This window comes from Pleurodeles waltl, chromosome 4_2 (genome assembly GCF_031143425.1).
Source record: "Pleurodeles waltl isolate 20211129_DDA chromosome 4_2, aPleWal1.hap1.20221129, whole genome shotgun sequence".
Taxonomy (NCBI): Eukaryota; Metazoa; Chordata; class Amphibia; order Caudata; family Salamandridae; genus Pleurodeles; species Pleurodeles waltl.
In genome coordinates, this window is record NC_090443.1 from 626,436,336 (window position 1) to 626,456,261 (window position 19,926).

A 19,926-nucleotide genomic window follows, 5' to 3' on the forward strand; every position below is an offset into this window, starting at 1 on the left:
AGAGGTATGGGCCCGCTGGGTGGGTGCTGTGCTGGTGTTTCCAGAGAGGGGAGGCTCTGTTGTCGCTTGTGCCAGTGTGAGGGGAACCGACTGTCCCGAGGTCCCAGATGGGCCGGGCTGGTCATCTTGATCCAGTTGGACAGAGCTGCTGTCATCACTGTGGGCCTCTTCTGTGGGGGGAGTGGACATGTCTGGAACCTCCTGTCCAGTGACGTTGGTTAGGGGTCCTGCAGGGGTGTAAAGGCATAATTATTGCATCTGTGTGTGCCATGGTGTGCAATGGGTGGGTCACCCTGTACCCCAGTGCTTGCATTCTTCTGTAGGACCTTGTGTGATAATTGTTTAGGGGTGTTTTTTGAGTATGTGCAGTGGCCATGCATTGCCGATGGGTGTCCATGCGTTGCTGTTGCATGCAGGGCTTGGTGTTGGGATGGGTGGGTTGTGATAGTGAGACATATGTGAGGAGTTGGAGTGATGGGGTGAGGGCGAGGGTGGGGGTATGTGATAGCATGCAGGTAGGGTGGGGGATGAAGTAGTGAAAGCTTTGACTTACCAGAGTCAATTCCTCCAGCTACTCCTGCGAGGCCCTCAGGATGCAGTATAGCCAAGACCTGCTCCTCCCATGTTTTTAGTTGTGGGGGAGGAAGTGGGGGTCCACCGCCAGTCCTCTGAACCGCGATGTGGTGTCTTGAGACCACAGAACGTACCTTCCCCAGTAGGTTGTTCCACCTCTTCCTGATGTCATCCCTAGTTCTTGGGTGCTGTCACACTGCGTTGACCCTGTCCACGATTCTGCGCCATAGCTCCATCTTCCTAGTTATGGTGGTGTCCTGCACCTGGGATCCGTATAGCTGTGGCTCTACCTGGATGATTTCCTCCACCATGACCCTGAGCTCCTTCTCAGAAAACATGGGGTGTCTTTGCGGTGCCATGGGGTGGTGTGGGTGATGTGTGAGGTGGTGTGTGTTGTGATGTGTGGGGTGATATTTAGGGGTGTGTGGTGTTTAGTGCATGGATGTGTGATGGTTTTGTGTGCCTCTGTATGGTGGGGTTGTCTTTGCTGTGCTGTCTCTCTGGCCTTCGTCTAAATTTCTGGTTGTAAGGGTTTGTGGGTGATGTGGGTGTGTGTTTTATATTGTATTGAGTGTATGGGAGTGGTGTGTGTATGTGTATCAGGTGTGTGTATTTTGAATTGTCCAATGTGGTAGTGTTTTGTAAATGTGTGTGTATTTTGAGCGCGGCGGTGTGTATCACCAATGGAATGCTGTGGTTGAAAGACCGCTGCGTGGAGTCGTGGGTCGTGATAGTGTGGGCGTATTCCTGTTGGCGTGACGGTGTCGGTTTTGTTATCGCCAGTTTATCACTGACCTTTGGTGTGGCGGACTTGTGTGGCTGTCTGGATTTTGGCAGATTCGTAATAGCTGTGGCGGAATTCCGCTGGCGCAGCGGTGTGTTGGCGGTCTTCTGCACGGCGCTAAGCGGCATTTACCGCCAATGTTGTAATGACCCCCTAGATAATATTTGTGCCTGAAAAAGGATTATAAAAAGTGGAACTTGAAGTTACCAAACTGTCAAACTGAAGCTGTACAACAGTGCGGAGAAGCTTAGTACAAGTTCTGCTGGTTGTGACCAAGTATGATGATCTGTCAGTCTCCCATGCTAAGTGAGGGGACATCACCAGAAAGAAATATTCACCTTGAGCACCAACTTCTGCAAGACGCTACACCATAGGGCCTTATGAGGAGAAGGAGACTGCCTAGAAGAGGAGAGAACCAGTGGGAATCATGTTGAGAGGATCCCAGTAGCTGAGTGTAATGTTTTGGGTTGCCAGGAACAACACACTGATTGGGCTGCCTGCAATTGTGCATGACTCTTAACCCTGGAGGCCAGATGGAGGCTATAGTGAATCTTAAGGGCGGTTACTCCGGTGCACAATCTGGTGAAGGTAGGCCATCACTCTGTGGAGTGTTAGGACCTGAAGAGGGATGCCTCCTTAAGTGCGTGGCTCATGATCCCTGTATCACAGGTGTGGGCCGTGGTGAATATTATAGGGTGTCACCTAGGTGCAGCCCTGTGATGAAGATAGGGCCATTGCCTTGAGTAGTATTTCACCCAAACAGGGACAAAGCTTTCTATGCATGGTACACGAATCCTGTATTCCGTGTAGGGGCTGCGGAGGAAGATCAGGGCCATTGCCCATGTGCAGTATACAGCTGTGAACTCAGAGCTACTACTTTGTCATTCAAACTCGAGTAGTAACCCCAGGTCTGACATCAGAGACAGACAATACTTACAGTGACAACATAGGAGTGTCATGGAGGTCTAGATACCATGCAAACTGTGATGAGACTACCACCCTTTGCAGGCTCAAGCTGAATACTCCAGTGACTTCCGTCTCATGTCAACCTGGGGTGGGTATGACTGCACCTCGAGTCTCAGAATCTTTGTAGGAAATCTGCTTTGACTGAAGCACCAAAGGTGGTGGGACACTTTTGACTTTGAGTACCTATTGTGGACTGTTAACTCACGGTTTCTCTAGTGGGGCCTTTCTTGGATTTTACATCAGGCAAATTGGGAAAAACCTCAGTCTGTAGTTAAGAGAGTGGGACGTTGGTATGCACACAACCGGAACTAGAATAGAGGCTTTATGAAGAATGTGTTTTTAGTGTGACTGTACTCACTTTGTGAGTGTGTATAAGTACAAATGTTTATAAAAGTAAGCATTTGAGTCATTAATTGGGGTTGCTGAATGTATATTGAGTTGGGAGCCTGTGTTTTCCTAACACCTACCTCCTCCTTGAGAGGCCTTGGACTGTTTGACTCGCATTACCATTGAGAGTCAAGTGTGGAAGGAGTACTTGGTCCAGTTGACCAGAGACTATAGTAGGCAGAGCCCTGGGACATCATAAATAAAAGGGGTCAACTACCACGTGTGGGTCCTGTAGTTCCTGCTAGACACATGACCCTCTGAAAGTGGTGCTGAAAGTGTTCTCTTGGGATGGGTCATCTAGATCCCATCCTATTGAAAGCTAGTCTCCCAATTATCACCCTTTCTCCATTCTCGCCTCATCTCCTATTGTGAAATTCGAGAATAAAAGGAAGTGGAGGCCGATCAAGAGGATTTAGGTACATACTGCCTCTGCAAGGATAACAACTTCGGCTCTGCAATCAACTGCCTACCCTGACCTGAATCTAATAGTGGGACTACCATCTTACTGGTATATGCACACAGATAGCCTTTTGCAAACTGATTATGGCCTGTGCAGAATGTTTAATTTAGTTGGGAAATCAACTAAATTGAGGGTTTTTATTGCCTCACTGTAAGTCTGTAGTGCTTTACAATGCTCACAATGCAGTTGACAGCTGCACCAAAAACATTTTGATGTTGTATCAACCGTGAAAAAGGTTTAATGCATTTTCTATAGGTAAACCAATTCCTGAGTGCAAATGTAATGCTAAATTGGCCACATTTTCTCTCCTCCCCATAACTGGTTTGTTTTTGGTCATATCTCTATGAGTCATCCCTTGATGTGATTTGGTCTTTGAACGATCCTGCTGGGCCAAGTTAAACACTCTGCTGCCTAGTAATTAAATCAGAAACCTCTCCCACTCAATATGTCCATTTGGAGGGGTGTAAGACTTTTCCTGGGAAAGGAAGATAGTAGGGGCAGAATCAGCATAACTTAATTACACTCACACTGCCTGACGTGCCTAGGCTTACATTCCCCACAGAAACAATAGGGTAGCAGCAAGACATCTGGCTCAGTCTCTCTAGGATGTTTTGATTGGAAATAACCAGTTTGACAGTGACAGTTAGTGGTGTGGGCTCTTGAGTAGAGGAGTACCATGAACTACTGTGAACCTTACAGAATTGCCCTAGAAGGGGTACCCTAGGCTGCTGCCAGGTACACAGGGGCCCTGAAGGAGTGTCCTTCAAGTGGCTAAGAGGCTGTGGGACCTGACGAGTGCACACAGAGAGTGTGCCTGACCTTTAGATAACCGTGGTGATTATGGTGAGAGACCCTGGACCAAGCAAGCTGCTAGAAACTGAAGGGCAGGAGGATAGCCCCTTGTGCGCTTCATCATTGGAGGGAGAGCAAGTTAAAAATGAGCTCAAAGGCATCTAAAAAACGTTTAGGCCATGAGCCTGAATCCAATGCCCCTGGTGGCTAGAGCACACTACCAGGACCAAAATGCAACTACCCCTGTTCAAATCAACCCAATGAAGCCCATGAAAACAATCGCTATATCTATCCCTCTTGGAGAAAGCTGCCTGGCTGGTCCCCCAAGGCCATAGGGCAGTAAAAAACTAATTGCATCAGATGGTTTCTTTAAAATCCTTCTGAGAGCCCTTGGCTGTGTAGTTTCCCCATTAGACAAAGCAGGCATGGGGAGGGTGTGGCATCACCACTTCCCATTCATAAATATCCCCAAGGGGAGGGAAATGTCCTGGGAGCAACACAGTCAATTAAGGAGCATTACCGCTATTGCTCCCATGGAAGTTCTTGAGTCCTAGGAGCAGTGCAGCACCTACAATGGCAGGCAACAGTGCTGAAGTGAGGAGTGGAGCCAGGCTTCCACTTCCATGCAGTCCTTTCCTGAGCAGCACTTAAATGCCCCCTGGAGAGACAGAGACACTCAACTTCCGAGCACCTAAGATCGGATTTAATAAAAGAAAAGAAAATGACTATGTCCACAGTGGTATTGATATGTTTTCCAGAATTAGGAGCAAATAAGTCTGCTTTTATGCATCCAAAACCTTCAGGACAGCACAGGCTGAAGCCCACTTACGAATTAGCAATAGAAAGTTAGGTGGACTGTAACCCACATACCCATTACAGCATATTTAAAGATGGTGCATATAGGGCAAGGAACAGGCCTGTGAGGCTGCAGGATTATTTTCATTAGTGAATTCCATAGCCTTGTTTCCCCAAGTGTAAACACGCTCAAGAACTCCATGCCAACAAGAAAAATGATGCCCTAATCTAGTCTAGTGCAGACTGTATGAATAGATGTTACTACAAAAATAAACATAATACATAAAAAACAGGAGAATAAACACTATGGGCTTATTTACAAGAAGCTGGCGCATCAGCGCCGATGCATCAGATTTCGTGTGCTGCCCAACGATTACCTCACAACACCATTAATGCGCTGTTTTAATAATACAGGGCTCCAGGGAGCACGTTTTCACAGATGAGCCAGAAATTCTGATGCATGTGTTTGCGCTAACCTGATCTTGCTGCACTAGCATAAAAAAAATGGCACTACTCCAGCAATGCACGGAAGGGTCCTATAGGAAAATGCCCTGCGTCAGTTTAACACCTGCTCTGAGCAGGCGGTATATGTTTGACTCAGTGAAGTCACAGAACAACGCAGTGAAATGTATATTTCACTGCGTCCATTCTGCGTGACATTTTGCCTAGGAATCCCTACCTTGCATATCATTGTCGGTAGCTGGCACCCAGGGGGTGAAAAGTGATGCTGGAGGCCTCTGGCCTAACTTTGTAGATTTGGAGTTGTTTTTGCGCCACCACACCATCAACAAAATGATGTTGTGGTGGTGCAAGGGCTTGTAAATAAGCCCCTATAGTGAATATAATTCCATGTTTACAGACCTTCTTACCAAACTGTCACTTGTATTATTATTACATTCTGTACCCTATCCCTTAGTTCCTTTCCCCACCATTTTTGGGCCCCTTTCTTTAGATAGATAGCAAGGGAATTTCTATAATTCTTGCAAGCGAAGTTTCCACTATTAATAATCCTCATGCATGATCATTGCTTCAATACGGCTGTTATGGACCATTTAATGCATTTACAACATACCTCCCTTTATTTCTGACTCACTTCTTTACATAATACACGTTACGCCAAGGAGTGTTGATTCAATGGGTTAGTGAGTATTAGTTTATCATAGCAAAAAGAACAGATGATAGAAAGAATTATGGACAATGCAAACATTCACCCCAGTCACAAAGATCTGGGTTTAATCCAAGCCAGGTTCTTACTGGACCGGAAACAGGCATCCTGGTGCTGGTTTCAGGGTATCACTCTTCTTCAACAAGGCTAGCTTGAATTTAGTAACATAGTGAGCACAGGACCCACATCTGGGCAAAACCTTCCCACTTAGGGTGACAAAAGCAAAAACAACATATGATGGACAGAATGCTGGAAAATGCAAAAATTCAACCCCAGTCACAAACATCTGGGTTTAATCAATGGTTGTTTTGCCCCACTACGCCACCCCAGTATGGAAATAGCCATATGCAAATCAGTCCTCACCCTGTTCCCCATGGTAACAGTCCAGCCTGAACTGCCAAGCCAGGTCCTCCCTGGACCTTAAACAAGCATCCTGGGACCGGTTTAAGGGTGACACCATTCCTCAGCCGGGCTAGCTTGAATCCAGTGGCACAGTGAGCACGGGACCCATGTCTGGGCATACCTTTCCCACTTAGGGTGATAAAAGCAAAAAAAAGCGATGAGGGACGGAATGCTGGACAATGCAATCATGCACTCCTAGTCACAAAGATCTGGGTTTAATCCATCATTTTGTTGGCCACCACACCACCCGAGTGTGGACCTATCATTCATTCATTCTCATTCACTAACTCACTTATTCCCACTCTCTTACACTCACTCTTTCACTCAGTCCTACTCTCACTCATTCACACTCATGTAATTTTATTCTTGGACTCATCCATATTTTTTTAAATGGGGTCTTTGGTTGGCAGTCAGGTTACCCCCTGTCAAAGCAAGGACACTCACTCTAGTCAGGGTAAAAGAGAATCACAATCAGCTAACCCCTGCTTACCCCGTTGGTAGCTTGGCACGAGCACTAGACTTAACTTCAGAGAGCTAGGTGTAACGTATTTGTACCAACACACACAGTAACTTAATGAAACCACTACAAAATGAGACCACACAGGTTTAGAAAAATAGGAAATATTTATCTAAATAAAACAATGCCAAAATGACAAACATCCACAATACACAAGTTATCAATTAAAAAGCAAAAAGAGTCTTCATGTAGTTTTAAACACACAGTAACACTGTTAGCGTGAAAATGTACCTTGGTTGCGTCAAAAATAACCCCGCACGGGCGAGTGTGTGTCAAAAAGGGCTTGCGATGCGTTGATTTCACTAACGAGCGAGACCTTACGTCATTTCTCCTTTCTTCGGGTCGGGCGCATTGTTTCTTTTCTCCGCAGGAGAGTGATGCGTTGGTCCGGTCGGCATTCTCGGGTCCGGGGAGGCCTTGCGTTGTTTTTACACGTCCATCGGTGCTTGCGTTGGAACTCCAGCCGCATGATGATCCGAAAACCACGCAGTGCAGGTTGTGATCTCACCAGTCTCCGTCAGCGATGCTGGGTGTTGTTTCTTCAGCTCTGTGTGTCAATTCTTCAGTCACGCTGCAGGCAAGTGCGATTTTCAGCTGCAAAGCCGGCAGTGCATTGATTTTTCAGCTGCAGATCGGAGTTGCGTTGTTCTTTTCCATGCATGGCATTCTGTGCATGGATTTCTTCCTATTAGGCTGCCAGCCTCTCCTTTCAGAGTCCCAGGAACTGGATGGGCACCACTTGGCAGGCTAGGAGTCTCTCCAGAGACTCTAAGTGCTGGCATAGAGAAGTCTTTGCTGTCCCTGTGACTTCAAACAACAGGAGGCAAGCTCTAAATCAAGCCCTTGGAGATCTTCACAAGATGGAAGGCACACAAAATCCAGTCTTTGCCCTCTTACTCTGGCAGAAGCAGCAATTGCAGGATAGCTCCACAAAGCAGAGTCACAGGCAGGGCAGCTCTTCTTCCTCAGCTCTTCAGCTCTTCTCCAGACAGAGGTTCCTCTTGGTTTCCAGAAGTGTTGTAAAGTGTGTGGTTTTGGGTGCCCTTCTTATACCCAATCTTTCCTTTGAAGTAGGCCTACTTCAAAGCAAAGTCTCTCTTGAATGTGAAATCCTGCCTTGTCCAGGCCAGGCCCCAGACACTCACCAGGGGTTGGAGACTGCATTGTGTGAGGGCAGGCACAACCTTTTCAGGTGTGAGTGACCATTCCTTCCCTCCCTCCGAGCACAGATGGCTCATCAGGAAATGCAGACTACACCCCAGCTCCCTTTGTGTCACTGTCTAGTGTGAGGTGCAACCAGCCCAACTGTCAAACTGACCCAGACAGGGAATCCACAAACAGGCAGAGTCACAGAAATGGTATAAGCAAGAAAATGCTCACTTTCTAAAAGTGGGATTTTCAAACACACAATCTTAAAATCAACTTTATTAAAAGATGTATTTTTAAATTGTGAGCTCAGAGACCCCAAATTCCATATGTCCATCCGCTCACAAAGGGAATCTACACTTTAATCAGATTTAAAGGTAGGCCCCATGTTAACCTATGAGAGGGACAGGCCTTGCAACGGAGAAAAACGGATTTAGCTATATTTCACTGTTAGGACATATAAAACACATTACCATATGTCCTACCATAACCATACACTGCACCCTGCCCTTGGGGCTACCTAGGACCTACATTAGGGGTGCATTACATGTAAGAAAACGGAAGGTTTAGGCCTGACAAGTGGGTACACTTGCCAGGTCGAATATACAGTTAAAAACTGCACACACAGACCCTGCAATGGCAGGTTTGAGACATGATTACAGAGCTACTATGTGGATGGCACAACCAGTGCTGAAGGCCCACCAGTAGCATTTGATTTACAGGCCCTGGGCACCTCTAGTGCACTGTAATAGGCACTTTCACACTGTTTAGCAGTGGTAAAGTGCCCAGAGTAACAAAAACAGCAAAATCAGAGTCCAGCACACATGAACAACCTGGGAAACAGAGGCAAAAAGTTAAGGGAGACCATGCCAAGGATGCAAAGTCTAACACATCTTTTTTCACTCACTCACTCTCACTTGCACTCACTCTTACTCCCTCACACTTATATTCACTCATTCTAATTTACTCATTCTCGCTCATTCACATTTATTCACTCTCACATGTAATCTTACTCTCATTCATTCATACTGTCTCATTCAAAATCAATTTTACTATCACTCACTCATTCTCATTCACTCACTCACAGTTACATACAGTCACTGTTATTCACTTCATTCTCAATCACTAATTCTCATCACACCCATTCTTACTCATTCTGACTCAGTTTCAGTCACTCTTGCTCATTAATTCTGACTCACTCATGCTTGATAACACTCACTACCTGTCACTGACTCTCACTTTCATTCACACACATATACTTACACAGACATACATGCTCGCAAATACACACTCTGTATCTTTCATAAACATAATTCAAACTGCTAGCATGCATATAAAGTAAAGTACTATCTTTACATCTGCACTTGGGGTGGATCGCCACCCAGAGTGTGAATGTAAAGATAGTATTCATAAATGCCCTTTGAGAATTCCAACGTTGTAAACTTAGACTTTTGGTCTAAGTTTAGACCAAAAGTCTAAGTTTACTGCTGTGAATCAGGCCCAATGTTTTTCAGAGCAGGGGCAATGAAACTACTTCTGTAACTTTTGCCATCTCTTTAAGCTTGGGATTGGTTCTAGTCAACATTATCCCTAGGTCCTTGACACTGAATAGTCTGAACCTACAGTGTCTGCACAAAGCTTATATGTGGGAAACGCAAAAATGCTGATTAAAAATTATAGTTTTGACTTTGCCAATTTTTTGCACAAGCTCAAGCTAAACTAATCTAGTGGCAGAGAGCATCACTTAATGGGTAGCCCCAAGAGCTTCTTCCAACTCTTACCTTCTAACAATGTGAAATCTATCCATCCATTCAACATCAATAATGAACTTCCATATAGTGCTATGGGATCTATGTTATCTTAAATGACCTCACCATAGGGCTTAAGAAATAATACCCTACACTGTCAAGTAAACTTTTTCAGCCCACTAAACACCTTTGAATACTTTGACTTAAATACGTTCTACCAAATCACCAAAGACAATGTTATCGGAATAGACATACCTACGTCTCAATAGGAATTGGCTATATCTTCTTTTCAGGGCCAACCCACCGCAGTTGACTGATCAAGACTGATCCCACAACAACAGAGTACTAGAACTTCAGCTTTGCTTGTGCTGGTGCTTGTGACTAAATTGTTGACTTATGGTACTATTTTAATGTGATGATCTTCTAAGGTAGACCTATCGGATAAACATCTAGCAGCTCAAAATTATATAGATCTATTAAGCACCAAAAAATACATATTTCTTTGAGATAGCTCCTGGCCTCAATATTTGGTGTAAACTTTTGTAACTCCATCTGTATTGACGGTTTATTCTGCAGAAGTTTAATCACAATAGGCCATGAAGAATACTCTTAAGTTATTAGGATTGGTCCATAATTTTTTCATGATGTGATTCAAAAGCATCTGTGAGATCAACAAACTGTGCCTTGCTTCTCTGTATATTGCTTGACCACCACCCACCTAACCTACCTGACTCTGTGGCCCACATGTCCTTCAAAACCCCAAACTTTACCATTCTTGGCAACTCTTAAATCCACGCAGATGACAAACACTGTCTCTCAACTAAATCCCTAGTCTCCGATTTAGCCTCACTAGATTTGACACAGCTGATCAAAGGTCCCACAGACATTAAAGGCCATACCATTGATTTAGTCTTCAGTAACCTTCCTGACTTATTCTCTCATACCCATCTCCCTCTGATCGGACGGATCATTATTTACTGTCACTTACGATTCCTTGTCCCTTTTTTTCCCTCCATCAAACCTCCATAAAATCAACTTCTCGCCAATGGTCAAAATTTATCCCCAGAGACTGGTGGGATACACTACATCTTTCTCTTCCTATCTGTGAGGAGTCTGTTTTTTTGTCCAATAGAAAACTAAGTGGATTTCTACTTCCTTGGACACCATAATACCAACTAAGACTGTTGTCAGAAGGATTAATCATAAGGCCAAACCATGGTTTACACAGCAACTGCTTCAACATAAAAAAAGGTGCAAGCAACTTGAAAGAAGGTGGAGAAATGACTATGACATCGCCTCTAAGACACAATATAGGGAGGCGTTCAGAACATTCCACGCAGAAATCAAACAAGCTCAAGCAGCATTCTATACATCTAGAATTGAACAGTCTGCAAACTCCCCTAAAAAGATCTTTATAATCTTTAAAGAACTTACCCTGGTCCCCTCGACTGACATCCCCATAGAGGCCTCCACCACCCATGGTAATAATGTGGCAGGATATTTTATAGATATTTACTCTACCTTCCCTTCCAACTACCTTCAAGAGATAGATCGGCATTCACATAATGATCTTCAATCTCCGACAGTTTCACTCACATCTTTTCAACCTGTAACAGAGGCTCTAGTTACTAAGTATTTGCAAACTATACAATTGGGATTCCCCCCTAGATCCCGTACCTCCTCATTTATTTGCTGTGGCCTCTAACATAATCTCACCTGTACTAAAAGATATTCTGAACCAATCCCTAACCTCTGGTCTTGTACCTCAGCTTTTGAAGTATGCAGTTGTTAAGCCTTTATTAAAAAAAACGAAACTTGACCCAACTCTTCTGAGCAGCTATAGACCCATTGCTCTCCTTCCCATTTTGGTGAAGGTAGTTGAAAAACACGTTAATAACCAACTAACGTGTTTTCTTGAAGACCGCAAACTCCTACATCCCTCACAAATGGTATTTAGGCCACAACACAGCACAGAGTCAGCTTAATTAGCCTTTATGGAAGATGCTTGCCAATTACTAGATCTAGGTTGACATGCAGTTATCATCCTATTAGACCTCAGTGCTGCTTTCGATATGGTAGACCACAGTACACTACTTCAAAGACTTTCAGCCATAGGAATGGAAGGTACTACACTAGGATGGTTTTCCTCCTTCTTGAAAGATAGAACTTTTCAAGTCCTCGACCGCTCCCATTCTCCCTCACTTGCAGGGTACCTCAGGGCTCCTCGTTGAGCCTCACTCTTTTTAATATTTAGATGTCCCCCTTAGATAAAATCGTTGAATCACATGGTCTTTCCTTGATATCAGATGCCGACGACACCCAGCTGGTAGTTTCTCTTTCGAGTCCCAGAAACACTGCTCAATCTAATCTATCCTCCTGTGTTGCAGATGTAGCTAGATGGATGACTGTCTCTAAACTTAGAATTAATGAGAAAAAACCAGAAGTAATGATAGTTGGAAATCATGCTCTTCTTAAGTCTCCTGCGTTAGCATTGGAAAATAAGGAGCTTAGGCTTCTGGTTAGACCCCCGCCTCACGATGGACTATCAATCTAAAAAGCTGGCTGCACCATGTTCCAGCTTAGTAAGAACCACAAGGAAAATCTTTAATATCTTACCTTTTTAGGGCAGAAGACTCATAATTCAGGCCCTGATATTGTCCCGCTGAGACTATAGCAACTCCCTTTTTCTTAGCTCTCCCGGCTATGTAATAAGGAGATTGCAAGTTGTGCAAACCGCCGCCACACGTTTGCTTATGAACACACACAGACACCTGTCTGCCAAACCTGCACTGACCTCTCTTGATTGGCTTCCCATAAAACAACAGATCAATTTTAAGGCCATCTGTATGACACATAAAGCCCTCCATAACAAGGGCCCACGGTTTCTAAGGCAATGTATGTCACCTTATGTCTCTCTAAGTCCACTTAGATCCTCCACTGCCTCGATGGTCAACATACCTTGTTTCAAGAAAGCAACATGCGGAGTCAGCACTTTCTCGGTTAAAGCCGCATATCTCTGGATTTCACTTCCATTGGAACTTCCACAAGAACAGCTGAAATCTTCCTTTCGTAAGAAACTGAAGACATTTTTATTCTCAGTATAGGCTCTGCTGAGTTTATGGTCAATCTTCAGCGCTGGGAAGCCCTCGGGTAGGCATGCGCTCTAAAAATTCATTAAGCTAAACTAAACTAAGCCACTGCCAGGAGGATAAACCTCTGTTTAATAATTAAACAATCCAGTGGAAGGTCTGACTGTTCCATAATATCAAGTATAATGATGTAATCTATCCTTCAATTGCAACAATTTAGTGAAAATGTGACAATTGTATCAAGGAAAGTTATCAGTCAATAACAATCAGGGTCCAAACCCTTTTAGAGATGGGTGTAACATTCAGAACTAGACAACAGCTATTACACCCTTCATATTTATCAATTGAAACAAGCATTTGCAATGCAATGGGTCTTGCGTTTGCTCGAGTTAGAGCTATTAGCGTTGTAAACTCCTAGCTGGACGTTTCTTGCCACATAAACTGAAAATGAAAAGTAATACAATTTCACATAAGGGAGACGATTTATAGCACCATGCCATGACATGGAGGTGACTAATCAGAACTAAAAGGTTTCGCCTTTGAATAGTAAAAAAAAAAAAAATTAGCGTGATTGTGCTCTGTAAAACCCTGAAATCTCAAAGGAGCGCTAGGATAAACAATAGATTTAAACTGGTAGTCGTGAAAAGTGCTTGATTAGTGCCCAGCGAGATCACACTGCCTAAGAAATAAAGAGAAAAAGTAGTGCAGAAACCATATCGAAAACATGGAGCCTCATGTGTATTCAGCAGTTGGCTGGTGCTTTTGAGGAGTGCTAAACACTGGAAAAGGCATGACATATGCATGCCTTTCACTAATCAAATCAAGCGAATTTTAATAGGCAAGCCCACGAACCATCAAAAGTGATGGGCTGACATGGGCGTGGTTAAAAACCCACAAAGAGATTACAACAGGGACAGACCGCTTCGGCGCTTGACCCTAAAATGGTGTGACCTAAAAAGCACACCAGTCAGCATCATAGCACATGATAACTCTAGTGAGACCATTGGAGCTCACTGCTCTCCTCAAATTAGAAGACAAGATACAGCTGCATACTGTGCATATGTTTATTAATCCTGGGAAAATAGTGGTAGTCTCATAAGCCTCTTCTGTGTTTTCAGAACAATGACAATTCTACAGATTTAACATTAAAAAAAAACCATCACCCATAGGGCATAATAGTTTCGTTTTCACTGACAAATATATTCCCACCATTATTACCATGCTTCAAAAACATACGTAAGTCTTTGGTAAAGAAGGCATTATATATGTTGTGTCATTTTAATGTACAATATGTTTTCTTCTTTTCAGCCAATATTCTTTGATCTTTCCATTTTATTTTTTATACAGAGTCAGGTGCAATGCATTGGCAACCCATGATGATGGAGTATTCAGTTTCATTTTATCCTGATTTTAAACTAGACAGCAATCAGTCATTACACCCTGGATTTCAGGGTACCATTCTAATCCATGACACTTTGCCAGCAGTGGAGAAAAGGCCGAGTAAACTGGGCCGCTTTAATCTTCTTCATAGTAGGCTGGTTATACCATGTTATGAGTTTTGAGGATACTCGAGATCACCAACAAACTTTATCATATCTTTCTGAAGATCATTTGCCACAGTCAACACAAGTCAAAGGGGATTGTGATTTGGTAAATTCTTGAGAGCTAAAATAGATCCCATAGTGATCATTGCGATCCTTTTTGGAATCTCAGTTGTGCTACAAAATGTAAAATGCTCAACCAAAATCAAAATATAATTAATGGGACTCCTGATCTTGCTTTTAGCAGTCATTGTGCCCAAACATCTATTCTAACCAAACCTCTTTCTCAAAGCAATCATGTTTTTTTAATAAAATTATGCCTAATTCGACACCATCTGGTGGATACCTACATGTTACATAGTCTCCAGAGGGTGGAATCCAAAGTGAGTCAGCGAGATCACCCGATTTCTGAAAATCAATTTTAAATTTAAATCACCCCTAATGAAAAAATCAGGATTTTTTTTCAGTAGTTTATGTTAATTTTAGAAAGATCACAACATTTTCCATGAGTTGTAAACAAATGAGGGCCTTTAAAGTGTTTAAAGTATAAGTTAATAACCATCAATAGCTTATAGTGCCAATTTTTCTAAACAAGCTAACCTAAACCACAAGCCTCCATGGACACCTGCATTTCTATGGCCTCCTGCAGCTTACCAGCATTCATTTCTGAGGACTTTGACTTACTTTTCATTTATGAGACTTTGAACCAGAACAAGAAAGGCAGAAAAGAGGGAAAGAAGTAGGAAAATAATGATGGAAAACAGTGAGAAAGGGCCAGGGAAGGGATGAAATTGAGCTGCAGGAGTGACGTAAAGGGTAGATTGCGTGGAGCGGTTGACAAAAAATGCATGAGATGGAAAGAAGAGTAGACATCCTTGGTTTTTAGCAGCCGAGCCATTCAGTGGCACCAGCCATGGACTTCTGAGAAAAACTTTAGTCACTAGTTCTTATTATTTTACAAATTAAACACTGAACCATCTCATTTTCATGATGTCATTAGAAATAAAAGTTATAAGGTCCCCTGGCGGTCTTCCACAATTACCACTAGGAGCAATCTTGGCAGGTAAACACTTGAGGAGAAGTGATTGAAATCTATTGCTTACTTTAGTGTTGCTTCTTGCTATAAAATTATTTTGTATTTCTTAAGGATAGTCATAAAATCCTTTTCCTCTAACTGGTGTGGTAAACCATAGATGTTCCAAATTTAAATAACAAGACTTTCAACCCCTGTTTCTAGAAATAATCACTAACTTCATCCTCTTCTACAATCCCTTCTATTGGAATGACACGATTTTCCCAAACTCACACCCTTTGCATGTTCCTAAAATCTCATTGGGGTTAATTCTGATTTGTAAACTTTTCAGATAGTTTGAATATGATTGACTTGCTCCCTGTTTAGTTCTTTTAAAACCTTAAGGATACCATGCAGAGCCTCCTTTGCCAATAATATACAATTAAGCAGTCGTATGGCATGAATAAGTCCCAAGGATTTCTCTGTATTATACAGTATACCATTGGGCTCTCTTCACCTAGTCTACTCACCAAATCCTTTACTTCACCTAGAAGCTGAGCAGAATTGATAGAGACCTTCATTGCAGATACCACTGGACAGAAAGACAAATGTGAAGAGTACGAGAATGGTACAACAATTAAGGGCCTAATTATGAGGCTGGAGGACACAAGACCACCAAACTTGCAGTGGTGGTCTGACTGCCACAGCTGTGGTGGTGTGACCAACACATTACAAGTTTGGCGGTCAGATCGCCAAATGACCACCATCTCCACCAGGATGCATGATCCTGTCGGGGTGATGGCGGTCTTTGCTGTAATCAGCCAGAGAGGCGCTGAACTCATCGCCACTCTGCTGATTTCTAACTTGTTCTCTGCTAGCCTTTTTATGGTAGTGTCCCCACCATGAAAAGTCTTGCGGGGAACAAGTGCAGGGGGCCACAGGGGCCCCCTGCACTGCCCATGCCCATACCCTGCCCAGCGCTATCGGAAAGAGCACTGTCTGTTTTGCAGACAGTGCGCGTTCTGAGGGTGGTGGTCAGCCCTCTTCTGTGCTATGAGATAGCACTCATCTCCATTAAGGGAGCCGAGTGCTATTTCGTAGCACTGTTCCTACCAGTCAGACTGGCAGTAACACTCTAATTCAAGGTCTCTGCTGGTTAGCCATGTTAGGGCAGCGGAAACCTTGTAATAGGGTGGGGGGATTCCATGGCGGTTGAGTCCTCCACGTGAGTTTAGCGGTCCTGCTTTGGGACCGGCAAACTCGTAATGAACCCCTAAGTCAGTACATGTATCCTGTTTTTGTAATTTATTTTGGCTATACGTCATATCTCCCCCTGCAAACAATAAATTTCCCTGATGTTCTTTTTTCTGAAAATATACCTTTAAAAACCTTTCAAATAGTAAAAAGGGGCAATTTATTTGATAAACAAAGAGGACATTCCTTACTTATATTGTTCTCAGTAACCTTACTTGAATCAGCTGAGATCGTAGAAAACTTAAATGAGTGGAGTAAGTGCTGGTCTATACATTCTGAGGTAAAAGACACAATGGGGGATTACTAATATTAAAGATAAGTTCCCTTGGATCTTGACCACCCGCCTGGACAAATGGCTTAATGGCCTTTAGATCGTACTTAGCACACTTTGCTCTGTCGCACGAACGTCCCAATCTGAAAAATGCTGTAGGAAACAGGGTATTGGCAGCCTACCCTGACATCACCATGCGATGAACACCAGATCTATGCCCTAAGGGGCATAACTCTCTGGTAGCATGATTTGCCTACCGAAGCCCTAGAAGAAGATGAGTTCAGTCTGATTTTACAGTCCTGATATCCTAAATCACCCATGCAGTTCAAGTTAAAACAACAGTAAATTAAAATTCAGGAGCATGCAGGCAGTTGTAGGTGAAGTGTGTTGCAGCATTCAGGGTTTGTAGATGCCAGCGTTATTTTCTGTAGGACTCCGCTATATAAATCGGGAAGCGTAGGCAATGGTGTGACCATTTCTTTGTTGTAAAGGAAGTAGTAAGAGTGATCATAGCTGTGTTGTACAGAACTAGAAAGACTTTCTAAAGACTTGCTGTGCAGTAGAGGCAGTCGGGGGGCACAAAAACCTGAATGCAGTATAAAGAATGCTGTTTTTAGAGTGGTGTAGACAGTTCTTTTTGAGAGATTGAGGAGCTCTCCTGGATAGACGAAGAAAAAGAAGGGACTGTTATGTTTTCCAGATTTATGTGTGAGTAGCTCATCCAGTCCAGATTTTTCTTTTTACATTCTGGGACTTTCAAGTGCAATTTATACAACTACAAAATCAAACCAGCCTGTTTCAGAATCCAAATAAGAACTTGCAATGCTGAGAATCTCGCAGATCGGTGTGAGAAATTTCAGGATTCGGATAAAGGAGTCAGCACTTAGCACAGAGAAGCTGCCTGCCCCAGGACTGGATTCTTTGTGGCACTCTTTAAAATACAAACTATAATAACACCAAACACAAAAAACATGAATAATAACAAATAAATAGCATAATAAATAAAATTAATCATATAGGAAAAATACATTTGTTCCTTTTTTTTTTTTTTTGTCCTCATTCACTTGTCCAGCCTGTCGATGAAGGAGATCAATTCAAATAACCACTAATCTCCCCCTAGAGACACTTGTCCAGGACAACCCGTATCTCTGATTGGCAGAGCCTCACCTGCCCACCTTCAGAGCTGCCAGGGACCTGCCTTGACATAATCACAGGACAATACCTTATTCTTACGATTCCAACCAATTTCTCAATGGGTACCAAAATTTATACTTCTTATTTGATTCTTTATCTCTTGCATCCAAAATTAAATTATATATTAGCAAGTCCTTCCATTCTATCACCGTCGGGGGAGAAGCACTTATCCATTTCTTACATATCTCCCGCCTTGCTAGCAGCATCATATAGAAGAGCAATTTAGCATAATTTTTTGTATCATTCCTGGAGCCCGGTTGACAACCAAATATAACTAAAGAGGGGCTTACCTGATACTCTAGGGGTAAAATTTTATTCACTACCTCACCAACCTCTTTCCAGAACAGACTGAGCGGGGGACATTCCCAAAACATATGAATGTCACTTGCTCGATCCTTGCCACACTTTTTGCAGGTAACCGGGGTGCCTTCCATCAATTTAGACAGTTTCTCGGGGGACCAGAAGGCTCTGTCTATGGAGAACAGATGATTTTGTCTTAAACAGGCAGATTTAACTGTAGCATACAATAAAGTAATAGATACTTGCCGTAAATCTCTTATCTGTACTCCAGGCAAGCATCCTCTCCAGATCTCCTCTGGCAAGTGGAATTCTCCATCCACAGTTTCCAATAATGTCCAATACCATTTTGCTACTTCTCTCTTTCCCACCGAGTCTTGAGATAGTAGTTCTTCAAATTCATTGGAGCCGCCCACCTTTTCCTTGACACTCTTCAACCAGCTCCATATTTGCAAATATTTAAATTTAGAAAGAAGTCCATCTACCATTATATTCAGATCCTCATAGGGAAGTAACACCCCATCAGTGCAAATCTGTCCCCATTGCACCAGCCCAGCCTCCTTCAGAGGTTTCGCCAAAGTATCTCTTGTCCATTCTGGTGAGCCCGGAGCATCCCAGAGAGGTGCATATTTACTATAAAACGGTAGCTTAGTAGCCCTCCTTAGAACATACCAAATATTAGCAGAGTCTTGCAGTACTTTAAACCTCACCTTCTTAAAATATTTTGGATCTCCAAATTTATAGAGGAACCCTGACTGCATATCATAATCAGCTCCCATCTTAGCTTTAAGAACCTGCCCCAGACCTGAAATCTTCAACGCATTCAGTGCCCCTCTCATGTTCTTAATGAACACCGCCCAGGCATAATACTGAAGGTCCGTCAGAGCTAACCCGCCCTTCTTCCTCCGTCTCAATTTCTTCCATGCAATTCGCACACCTTTGGAATCCCAAATAAAAGTACTAATTCTACCTTGTAATTTACCCAACCATTCTTTCTTATATTTCAACGGGACCGCATTAAAAAAAAAAAAAATTTTGGTAGTATCGTCATCTTTACTGAGTTAATCCTCCCATAAATCGTAAGAGGTAGAGTGCCCCAGCTCTTCATTAATTTAGTGACATCTGCCATAACTCTTAAAAAATTAACCTCTGCTAATTTATCTATATCTTGTGTAATCACAACACCCAAATATTTCATTTGCTTTTTAATTAGCACACTCTCCTCTTGCATATTCCAGATCATAATTTGAGTCTTTTCCTTATTAACCGCATATCCGGCAATTTCCCCAAATTCCTTTGTCAAATCTTCCAAAACCGGTAGAGTTTGTTGCAAATTCGCTGTATATACCAACAGATCATCCGCATACAAAGCAATTTTCTTACTCCAACCCCCACCCCGAAACTGGATTATCCTCTGTTCTGTTCTAATCTTGCAAGCTAAGGGTTCAATATATATGTTAAATAACAAAGGAGATAATGGACAACCCTGTCTCGTCCCCCTCCCAATTTTAAAGGGACGTGTTAGAATACCAT